General features: G+C 43.4%; 1 pseudogene; it reads left to right on the plus strand.

Annotated features, from left to right (window-relative positions):
• LOC127928257 (low-density lipoprotein receptor-related protein 3-like) overlaps positions 1-13315 on the plus strand; it is a 55487-nt pseudogene that overhangs the window by 17713 nt on the left and 24459 nt on the right.

Genomic DNA, 13315 nt, shown 5'->3' on the forward strand with positions numbered 1-13315 from the left:
GATTGGGTTGACCCATTGCTTCCTATGTCTCGGGGGATTGGGTTGACCCATTGCTTCCTATGTCTCGGGGGATTGGGTTGACCCATTGCTTCCTATGTCTCGGGGGATTGGGTTGACCCATTGCTTCCCTATGTCCTCTGACCCATTGCTTCCGCCCTCGGGGATTGGGTTTACCCATTGCTTCCTACGTCTCGGGGGATTGGGTTGACCCATTGCTTCCTACGTCTCGGGGGATTGGGTTTACCCATTGCTTCTTACGTCTCAGGGGGATTGGGTTGACCCATTGCTTCCTACGTCTCGGGGGGATTGGGTTGACCCATTGCTTCCTACGTCTCAGGGGATTGGGTTGACCCATTGCTTCTTACGTCTCGGGGATTTGACCCATTGCTTCTTACGTCTCGGGGGATTGGGTTGACCCATTGCTTCCTACGTCTCGGGGGATTGGGTTGACCCATTGCTTCCCTACGTCTCGGGGATTGGGTTGACCCATTGCTTCCTACGTCTCGGGGGGGATTGGGTTGACCCATTGCTTCCTACGTCTCGGGGGGGATTGGGTTGACCCATTGCTTCTTACGTCTCGGGGGGATTGGGGATTCGGGGGTTGGGTTTACCCATTGCTTCTTACGTCTCGGGGGATTGGGTTGACCCATTGCTTCTTACGTCTCGGGGAGGATTGGGTTGACCCATTGCTTCTTACGTCTCGGGGGGATTGGGTTGACCCATTGCTTCTTACGTCTCGGGGAGGATTGGGTTGGGTTCGGGAGGATTGGGTTTACCCATTGCTTCTTACGTCTCGGGGAGGATTGGGTTTACCCATTGCTTCCTATGTCTCGGGGGATTGGGTTGACCCATTGCTTCCTATGTCTCGGGGGGGATTGGGTTGACCCATTGCTTCCTATGTCTCGGGGGGATTGGGTTGACCCATTGCTTCCTATGTCTCGTGGGGATTGCTTCCTATGTCTCGGGGGGATTGGGTTGCTTCCTACGTCTCGGGGAATTGGGCCGACCCATTGCTTCCTACGTCTCGGGGGGGGATTGGGTTGACCCATTGCTTCCTACGTCTCGGGGGGGATTGGGTCGACCCATTGCTTCCTACGTCTCGGGGGGAATTGGGCCGACCCATTGCTTCCTACGTCTCGGGGGGGATTGGGCCGACCCATTGCTTCCTACGTCTCGGGGAGGATTGGGTCGACCCATTGCTTCCTACGTCTCGGGGGGAATTGGGCCGACCCATTGCTTCCTACGTGTCGGGGGGGAATTGGGCCGACCCATTGCTTCCTAGGTCTCGGGGGATTGGGTCGACCCATTGCCTCCTAGGTCTCGGGGGGGATTGGGTTGACCCATTGCTTCCTAGGTCTCGGGGGATTGGGCCGACCCATTGCTTCCTACGTCTCGGGGGGGGGGAGATTTGGGCCGACCCATTGCTTCCTACGTCTCGGGGTGGGGGGTTGTGAGTATAAAATAACACATTTCCGTTCCCAGAGACAATAATAAGGAACAATAAAGTGGTGTTCTCCTCCTCCAGTCCACTCGCTGCCTGCCCCCTTCGCTGCGCTGCAACGGAGCCGGGACTGCCCCGATGGCTCGGACGAGGCAGGGTGCCCCGACACGGCCTGCGGGAAACGCCTGGGAACTTCTACGGAACATTCGCCTCCCGGACTTCTTCCGTCCCAACCGCAGCGCTGTGGGGGAGCTGAGGTGCTCCTGGCTACTGGACACTCAGGTAAGGGAGGAGTTCAACACCTAACACAATCCATTATCTGATGGTTGCTAAGGGAAGATTATTTAACCTTTAACTAGGTAAGTCAGTTAAGAACAAATTCTTATTTACAATGACGGCCTACACCGACCAAACCCGGACGATGCTGGGCCAACTGTCTGCTGCTCTACGGGACTCCCGATCACGGCCGGTTGTGATACAGCCTGGATTCGAACCAGAGTGTCTGTAGTGACGCCTCTAGCCCTGAGATACAGTGCCCTGCGCCACAGATGAATCCGTTCATCGTAGTTTGTATTTTTCCAAATAAATTCATTAATAAACCACAGTTTATTAAATATATTAAGACGCGTGCTGACTGATCTATAGCAGAGTGAGAGATGAACACATGCTGACTGATCTATAGCAGAGTTACACAGCTGAACACATGCTGTCTGATCTATAGCAGAGTTAGAGCTGAACACATGCTGACTGATCTATAGCAGAGTTAGAGATGAACACATGCTGACTGATCTATAGCAGAGTTAGAGATGAACACATGCTGACTGATCTATAGCAGAGTTACACAGCTGAACACATGCTGTCTGATCTATAGCAGAGTTACACAGCTGAACACATGCTGACTGATCTATAGCAGAGTTACACAGCTGAACACATGCTGACTGATCTATAGCAGAGTTAGAGATGAACACATGCTGACTGATCTATAGCAGAGTTACACAGCTGAACACATGCTGTCTGATCTATAGCAGAGTTACACAGCTGAACACATGCTGACTGATCTATAGCAGAGTTACACAGCTGAACACATGCTGACTGATCTATAGCAGAGTTACACAGCTGAACACATGCTGACTGATCTATAGCAGAGTTACACAGCTGAACACATGCTGACTGATCTATAGCAGAGTTAGAGATGAACACATGCTGACTGATCTATAGCAGAGTTAGAGATGAACACATGCTGACTGATCTATAGCAGAGTTAAATATGAACACGTGCTGACTGATCTATAGCAGAGTTACACAGCTGAACACATGCTGACTGATCTATAGCAGAGTTAGAGATGAACACATGCTGACTGATCTATAGCAGAGTTAAAGAGCTGAACACATGCTGACTGATCTATAGCAGAGTTACACAGCTCAACACATGCTGACTGATATATAGCAGAGTTAGAGCTGAACACATGCTGACTGATCTATAGCAGAGTTAGAGATTAACACATGCTGACTGATCTATAGCAGAGTTACACAGCTGAACACATGCTGACTGATCTATAGCAGAGTTAAAGACCTGAACACATGCTGACTGATCTATAGCAGAGTTAGAGATGAACACATGACTGATCTATGAGTTCACAGCTGAACACATGCTGTCTGATCTATAGCAGAGTTACACAGCTGAACACATGCTGACTGATCTATAGCAGAGTTACACAGCTGAACACATGCTGACTGATCTATAGCAGAGTTACACAGCTGAACACATGCTGACTGATCTATAGCAGAGTTACACAGCTGAACACATGCTGACTGATCTATAGCAGAGTTACAGATGAACACATGCTGACTGATCTATAGCAGAGTTAGAGATGAACACATGCTGACTGATCTATAGCAGAGTTAACAGCTGAACACATGCTGACTGATCTATAGCAGAGTTACACAGCTGAACACATGCTGACTGATCTATAGCAGAGTTAGAGATGCACATGCTGACTGATCTATAGCAGAGTTAAAGAGCTGAACACATGCTGACTGATCTATAGCAGAGTTACACAGCTCAACACATGCTGACTGATCTATAGCAGAGTTAGAGCTGAACACATGCTGACTGATCTATAGCAGAGTTAGAGATGAACACATGCTGACTGATCTATAGCAGAGTGAACACATGCTGAATCTATAGCAGAGTTAAAGACCTGAACACATGCTGACTGATCTATAGCAGAGTTACAGCTGAACACATGCTGACTGATCTATAGCAGAGTTAGAGATGAACACATGCTGACTGATCTATAGCAGAGTTACACAGCTGAACACATGCTGACTGATCTATAGCAGAGTTAGAGATTAACACATGCTGACTGATCTATAGCAGAGTTAGAGATGAACACATGCTGACTGATCTATAGCAGAGTTACACAGCTGAACACAGCTGAACACTATAGCTGAGATTGATCTATGAGCAGAGTTACACAGCTGAACACATGCTGACTGATCTATAGCAGAGTTACACAGCTGAACACATGCTGACTGATCTATAGCAGAGTTAGAGATGAACACATGCTGACTGATCTATAGCAGAGTTACACAGCTGAACACATGCTGACTGATCTATAGCAGAGTTACACAGCTGAACACATGCTGACTGATCTATAGCAGAGTTACACAGCTGAACACATGCTGACTGATCTATAGCAGAGTTACACAGCTGAACACAGCTGAACACATGCTGACTGATCTATAGCAGAGTTACACAGCTGAACACATGCTGACTGATCTATAGCAGAGTTACACAGCTGAACACATGCTGACTGATCTATAGCAGAGTTACACAGCTGAACACATGCTGACTGATCTATAGCAGAGTTACACAGCTGAACACATGCTGACTGATCTATAGCAGAGTTACACAGCTGAACACATGCTGACTGATCTATAGCAGAGTTAGAGATGAACACATGCTGACTGATCTATAGCAGAGTTACACAGCTGAACACATGCTGACTGATCTATAGCAGAGTTACACAGTGAACACATGCTGACTGATCTATAGCAGAGTTACACAGCTGAACACATGCTGACTGATCTATAGCAGAGTTACAGCTGAACACATGCTGACTGATCTATAGCAGAGTTACAGCTGAACACATGCTGACTGATCTATAGCAGAGTTACACAGCTGAACACATGCTGACTGATCTATAGCAGAGTTACACAGCTGAACACATGCTGACTGATCTATAGCAGAGTTAGAGCTGAACACATGCTGACTGATCTATAGCAGAGTTACACAGCTGAACACATGCTGACTGATCTATAGCAGAGTTAGAGATGAACACATGCTGACTGATCTATAGCAGAGTTAAAGAGCTGAACACATGCTGACTGATCTATAGCAGAGTTAGAGATGAACACATGCTGACTGATCTATAGCAGAGTTACATGCTGAGCTGAACACATAGAGATGCTGACTGATCTATAGCAGAGTTACACAGCTGAACACATGCTGACTGATCTATAGCAGAGTTAGAGATGAACACATGCTGACTGATCTATAGCAGAGTTAGAGATGAACACATGCTGACTGATCTATAGCAGAGTTACACAGCTGAACACATGCTGACTGATCTATAGCAGAGTTAGAGATTAACACATGCTGACTGATCTATAGCAGAGTTAGAGATGAACACATGCTGATCTATAGCAGAGTTGATCTGCTGACTGATCAGAGTTACACAGCTGAACACATGCTGACTGATCTATAGCAGAGTTACACAGCTGAACACATGCTGACTGATCTATAGCAGAGTTAGAGATGAACACATGCTGACTGATCTATAGCAGAGTTACAGATGAACACATGCTGACTGATCTATAGCAGAGTTACACAGCTGAACACATGCTGACTGATCTATAGCAGAGTGAACACAGCTGAACACATGCTGACTGACTGATCTATAGCAGAGTTACACAGCTGAACACATGCTGACTGATCTATAGCAGAGTTACAGCTGAACACATGCTGACTGATCTATAGCAGAGTTACACAGCTGAACACATGCTGACTGATCTATAGCAGAGTTACACAGCTGAACACATGCTGACTGATCTATAGCAGAGTTAAAGATGAACACATGCTGACTGATCTATAGCAGAGTTACACAGCTGAACACATGCTGACTGATCTATAGCAGAGTTAAAGATGAACACATGCTGACTGATCTATAGCAGAGTTACACAGCTGAACACATGCTGACTGATCTATAGCAGAGTTACACAGCTGAACACATGCTGACTGATCTATAGCAGAGTTACACAGCTGAACACATGCTGACTGATCTATAGCAGAGTTAGAGATGAACACATGCTGACTGATCAGCTGAACACATGCTGACTGATCTATAGCAGAGTTACACAGCTGAACACATGCTGACTGATCTATAGCAGAGTTACACAGCTGAACACATGCTGACTGATCTATAGCAGAGTTACACAGCTGAACACATGCTGACTGATCTATAGCAGAGTTAGAGCTGAACACATGCTGACTGATCTATAGCAGAGTTACACAGCTGAACACATGCTGACTGATCTATAGCAGAGTTACACAGCTGAACACATGCTGACTGATCTATAGCAGAGTTACACAGCTGAACACATGCTGACTGATCTATAGCAGAGTTAGAGCTCAACACATGCTGACTGATCTATAGCAGAGTTAGAGATGAACACATGCTGACTGATCTATAGAAGAGTTACACAGCTGAACACATGCTGACTGATCTATAGCAGAGTTACACAGCTGAACACATGCTGACTGATCTATAGCAGAGTTACACAGCTGACTGATCTATAGCAGACACAGCTGAACACTGATCTATAGCAGAGTTACACAGCTGAACACATGCTGACTGATCTATAGCAGAGTTAGACAGCTGAACACATGCTGACTGATCTATAGCAGAGTTACACAGCTGAACACATGCTGACTGATCTATAGCAGAGTTACACAGCTGAACACATGCTGACTGATCTATAGCAGAGTTACACAGCTGAACACATGCTGACTGATCTATAGCAGAGTTACACAGCTGAACACATGCTGACTGATCTATAGCAGAGTTACACAGCTGAACACATGCTGACTGATCTATAGCAGAGTTACACAGCTGAACACATGCTGACTGATCTATAGCAGAGTTAGACATGCTGACTGATCTATAGCAGAGTTACACATGCTGACTGATCTATAGCAGAGTTAGAGATGAACACATGCTGACTGATCTATAGCAGAGTTAGAGATGAACACATGCTGACTGATCTATAGCAGAGTTACACATGCTGACTGATCTATAGCAGAGTTACAGATAAACACATGCTGACTGATCTATAAGCTCCATTAAAACAGCAGCTTGTTTAGTTAAACTGTCTGTCACAATGGAAAATCACTGAAATTAGTTATTTTTGATTTTCACATTTTTTTATCAATACGGTTGCCCTCGGTCGACTACTTGATGGATCTAACTCATTCCTCCTCCTAGGACCCTAAACCCATCGTGTTGCAGCTGGACCTGGGGTTAGGGCCAGGGGACTCCCTCCATGTCTATGATGGGCTGGTCCAGAGAGCAGAGCGCCTCCTGCAGGCCCTGTCGCATCATAACAACAGGAGACCAGCCCTGTTAGAATCCAGTAGAGGACAGATGAGTCTGCAGTACCTGGCCCAACCACTCAGCCCTGGGCATGGGTTCAACGCTACATACCAGGTAGGCTAACCCTGACCCTAACCCTGACCTTAACCCTGACCCTAACCCTAACCCTAACACCACTCAGCCCTGGGCATGGGTTCAACGCTACATACCAGGTAGGCTAACCCTGACCCTAACCCTGACCCTAACACCACACAGCCCTGTTAGAATCCAGTAGAGGACAGATGAGTCTGCAGTACCTGGCCCAACCACTCAGCCCTGGGCATGGGTTCAACGCTACATACCAGGTAGGCTAACCCTGACCCTAACCCTGACCCTAACACCACACAGCCCTGTTAGAATCCAGTAGAGGACAGATGAGTCTGCAGTACCTGGCCCAACCACTCAGCCCTGGGCATGGGTTCAACGCTACATACCAGGTAGGCTAACCCTGACCCTAACCCTGACCCTAACACCACTCAGCCCTGTTAGAATCCAGTAGAGGACAGATGAGTCTGCAGTACCTGGCCCAACCACTCAGCCCTGGGCATGGGTTCAACGCTACATACCAGGTAGGCTAACCCTGACCCTAACCCTGACCCTAACACCACACAGCCCTGTTAGAATCCAGTAGAGGACAGATGAGTCTGCAGTACCTGGCCCAACCACTCAGCCCTGGGCATGGGTTCAACGCTACATACCAGGTAGGCTAACCCTGACCCTAACCCTGACCCTAACCCCACACAGCCCTGTTAGAATCCAGTAGAGGACAGATGAGTCTGCAGTACCTGGCCCAACCACTCAGCCCTGGGCATGGGTTCAACGCTACATACCAGGTAGGCTAACCCTGACCCTAACCCTGACCCTAACACCACTCAGCCCTGTTAGAATCCAGTAGAGGACAGATGAGTCTGCAGTACCTGGCCCAACCACTCAGCCCTGGGCATGGGTTCAACGCTACATACCAGGTAGGCTAACCCTGACCCTAACCCTGACCCACACCCCTCAGCCCTGTTAGAATCCAGTAGAGGACAGATGAGTCTGCAGTACCTGGCCCAACCACTCAGCCCTGGGCATGGGTTCAACGCTACATACCAGGTAGGCTAACCCTGACCCTAACCCTGACCCTAACCCTGACCCTAACCCTGACCCTAACCCTGACCTTAACCCTGACCCTATCCTGACCCTAACCCTGACCCTAACACCACTCAGCCCTGGGCATGGGTTCAACGCTACATACCAGGTAGGCTAACCCTGACCCTAACCCTGACCCTAACCCCTGACCCTATCACTAACCCTGACCTTAACCCTGACCCTATCACTAACCCTGACCTTAACCCTGACCCTAACCTGACCTAACCCTGACCTTAACCCCCTAACACCACTCAGCCCTGGGCATGGGTTCAACGCTACATACCAGGTAGGCTAACCCTGACCCTAACCCTGACCCTAACCCTAACCCTAACCCTGACCCTAACCCTGACCTTAACCTGACCCTATCACTGACCCTAACCCTGACCCTAACACCACTCAGCCCTGGGCATGGGTTCAATGCTACATACCAGGTAGGCTAACCCTGACGCTAACCCTGACCTTAACCCTGACCCTAACCCTCAGACATGGGTTAACACCAGGTAGGCTAACCCTGAGCCCGCTAACCCTGACCTTAACCCTGACCCTAACCCTGACCCTAACACCACTCAGCCCTGGGCATGGGTTCAACGCTACATACCAGGTAGTCTAACCCTGACCCTAACCCTGACCCTAACCCTGACCTTAACCCTGACCTTAACCCTGACCCTAACCTGACCTTAACCCTGACCCTAACCTGACCTTTACCCTGACCCTAACCCTGACCTTTACCCTGACCCTAACCCTGACCTTACCCTGACCCTAACCCTGACCCTAACCTGACCTTTACCCTGACCCTAACCTGACCTTTACCCTGACCCTAACACCACTCAGCCCTGGTCATGGATTCAACACTACATACCAGGTAGATTAGATTTGGGACAGTGGGATTGTAAATGGTTTTCTTGATGATGAAGTGTTCTGTTTTGTGTTTAGAGCTGTCATTGGTCCAGAGTTTATCCTGACCAGACAGAAGACTAGTACCCAGAGTTTATCCTGACCAGACAGAAGACTAGTACCCAGAGTTTATCCTGACCAGACAGAAGACTAGTACCCAGAGTTTATCCTGACCAGACAGAAGACTAGTACCCAGAGTTTATCCTGACCAGACAGAAGACTAGTACCCAGAGTTTATCCTGACCAGACAGAAGACTAAGACTAGTACCCAGAGTTTATCCTGACCAGACAGAAGACTAGTACCCAGAGTTTATCCTGACCAGACAGAAGACTAGTACCCAGAGATTACTTCATGAGGACGTTTCCTGTTCTATCCTGTAGGTGAAAGGTTACTGTTTCCCTGGGGAACACCCGTGCGGATTGGACCAGGGCTGTTACTCTGAACGCCAGCGCTGTGACGGGTACTGGCACTGCCCTACGGGGCGCGACGAGGAGGAGTGTCCAGTTTGCCAGGAGGGGGAGTACCCCTGTGAGGGGGGCAGTGGGGCCTGCTACCCTGCCTCTGAAAGATGTAACAACCAGAAGAAGGTATCAATCAATCAATCAATCAATCAATCAATCAATCAATCAATACTTTATTATCCTATTGTGCAATTGTGATAAAAAATGATTGTGCTAAACTCCTGGATGTAGGAGAGAAACCCTTCAGTTGAAAACATTCTAGTTACAGTCTATTTTCAGACTGTGATTCTAATGATCGTTGTGTCTAAAAACAGGCTTTTAATACATCAAATCAAATGATTATTATTTACACACTGAGGAAGACCACATACTGATCAATATAATATAATATACACACTGAGGAAGACCACATACTGATCAATATAATATAATATACACACTGAGGAAGACCACATACTGATCAATATAATATAATATACACACTGAGGAAGACCACATACTGATCAATATAATATAATATAATATACACACTGAGGAAGACCACATACTGATCAATATAATATAATATACACACTGAGGAAGACAACATACTGATCAATATAATATATTATACACACTGAGGAAGACAACATACTGATCAATATAATATAATATAATATACACACTGAGGAAGACCACATACTGATCAATATAATATAAATTACACACTGAGGAAGACCACATACTGATCAATATAATATAATATACACACTGAGGAAGACCACATACTGATCAATATAATATAATATACACACTGAGGAAGACCACATACTGATCAATATAATATAATATACACACTGAGGAAGACAACATACTGATCAATATAATATAATATACACACTGAGGAAGACCACATACTGATCAATATAATATAATATACACACTGAGGAAGACCACATACTGATCAATATAATATAATATACACACTGAGGAAGACCACATACTGATCAATATAATATAATATACACACTGAGGAAGACCACATACTGATCAATATAATATAATATACACACTGAGGAAGACCACATACTGATCAATATAATATAATATACACACTGAGGAAGACCACATACTGATCAATATAATATAATATACACACTGAGGAAGACCACATACTGATCAATATAATATAATGTACACACTGAGGAAGACAACATGCTGATCAATATAATATAATATACACACTGAGGAAGACAACATGCTGATCAATATAATATAATATACACACTGAGGAAGACAACATGCTGATCAATATAATATAATATACACACTGAGGAAGACAACATGCTGATCAATATAATATAATATACACACTGAGGAAGACAACATGCTGATCAATATAATATAATATACACACTGAGGAAGACAACATGCTGATCAATATAATATAATATACACACTGAGGAAGACAACATGCTGATCAATATAATATACACACTGAGGAAGACAACATACTGATCAATATAATATAATATACACACTGAGGAAGACAACATGCTGATCAATATAATATAATATACACACTGAGGAAGACAACATGCTGATCAATATAATATAATATACACACTGAGGAAGACAACATGCTGATCAATATAATATAATATACACACTGAGGAAGACAACATGCTGATCAATATAATATACACACTGAGGAAGACAACATACTGATCAATATAATATAATATACACACTGAGGAAGACAACATACTGATCAATATAATATAATATAATATACACACTGAGGAAGACAACATACTGATCAATATAATATAATATAATATACACACTGAGGAAGACAACATACTGATCAATATAATATAATATACACACTGAGGAAGACAACATACTGATCAATATAATATAATATAATATACACACTGAGGAAGACAACATACTGATCAATATAATATAATATACACACTGAGGAAGACAACATACTGATCAATATAATATAATATAATATAATATACACACTGAGGAAGACAACATACTGATCAATATAATATAATATAATATACACACTGAGGAAGACAACATACTGATCAATATAATATAATATAATATACACACTGAGGAAGACAACATACTGATCAATATAATATAATATAATATACACACTGAGGAAGACAACATACTGATCAATATAATATAATATAATATACACACTGAGGAAGACAACATACTGATCAATATAATATAATATAATATACACACTGAGGAAGAGAACATACTGATCAATATAATATAATATAATATACACACTGAGGAAGACAACATACTGATCAATATAATATATTATACACACTGAGGAAGACAACATACTGATCAATATAATATAATATAATATACACACTGAGGAAGACCACATACTGATCAATATAATATAAATTACACACTGAGGAAGACCACATACTGATCAATATAATATAAATTACACACTGAGGAAGACCACATACTGATCAATATAATATAATATACACACTGAGGAAGACCACATACTGATCAATATAATATAATATACACACTGAGGAAGACCACATACTGATCAATATAATATAAATTACACACTGAGGAAGACCACATACTGATCAATATAATATAAATTACACACTGAGGAAGACCACATACTGATCAATATAATATAAATTACACACTGAGGAAGACCACATACTGATCACAACTGTTATGATTGTAAATATACTGCAGTATCTCGCATTCATTAATTCATTCATTCATTCGTTCCAGTGTCCAGACGGTTCTGATGAGAAGAACTGTTATGATTGTAAATATACAGCAGTATCTCTCATTAATTCGTTCCAGTGCCCAGACGGTTCTGATGAGAAGAACTGTTTTGACTGCCAGCCGGGGAACTTCCACTGTGACACCAACCTGTGTATCTTCGAGACGTGGCACTGTGATGGCCAGGAGGACTGCCTGGATGGTAGTGACGAGAGAGACTGTTTGGGAGCTGTACCCAGGAAGGTACTGAAAAACATCATTTGATGAGTGCTTACATTTGTCCTACAGTTGACGTCTGAAGTTTACATACACTCAGGTTGGGGCCATTTAAACTTGTTTTTCAACCACTCCACAAATTTCTTGTTAACAAACGATAGTTTTGGCCAGTCAGTTAGGACGTCTACTTTGTACAAGTAATTTTTCCAACAATTGTTTACAGATTATTTCACTTACTAGTAGTAGTATGTTTTATAATGTATTGTATTACTAGTAGTAGTATGTTTTATAATGTATTGTATTACTAGTAGTAGTATGTTTTATAATGTGTTTTATAATGTATTGTATTACTAGTAGTAGTATGTTTATAATGTATTGTATTACTAGTAGTAGTATGTTTTATAATGTGTTTTATAATGTGTTGTATTACTAGTAGTAGTATGTTTTATAATGTATTGTATTACTAGTAGTAGTATGTTTTATAATGTATTGTATTACTAGTAGTAGTGTGTTTTATAATGTATTGTATTACTAGTAGTAGTATGTTTTATAATGTGTTGTATTACTAGTAGTAGTATGTTTATAATGTATTGTATTACAATTAGTAGTGTGTTTATAATGTATTGTATTACTAGTAGTAGTGTGGTTTATAATGTGTTTTATAATGTATTGTATTACTAGTAGTCGTGTGTTTATAGTGT

This window comes from Oncorhynchus keta, unplaced genomic scaffold (assembly GCF_023373465.1).
Source record: "Oncorhynchus keta strain PuntledgeMale-10-30-2019 unplaced genomic scaffold, Oket_V2 Un_scaffold_25306_pilon_pilon, whole genome shotgun sequence".
NCBI classification, from domain to species: Eukaryota; Metazoa; Chordata; class Actinopteri; order Salmoniformes; family Salmonidae; genus Oncorhynchus; species Oncorhynchus keta.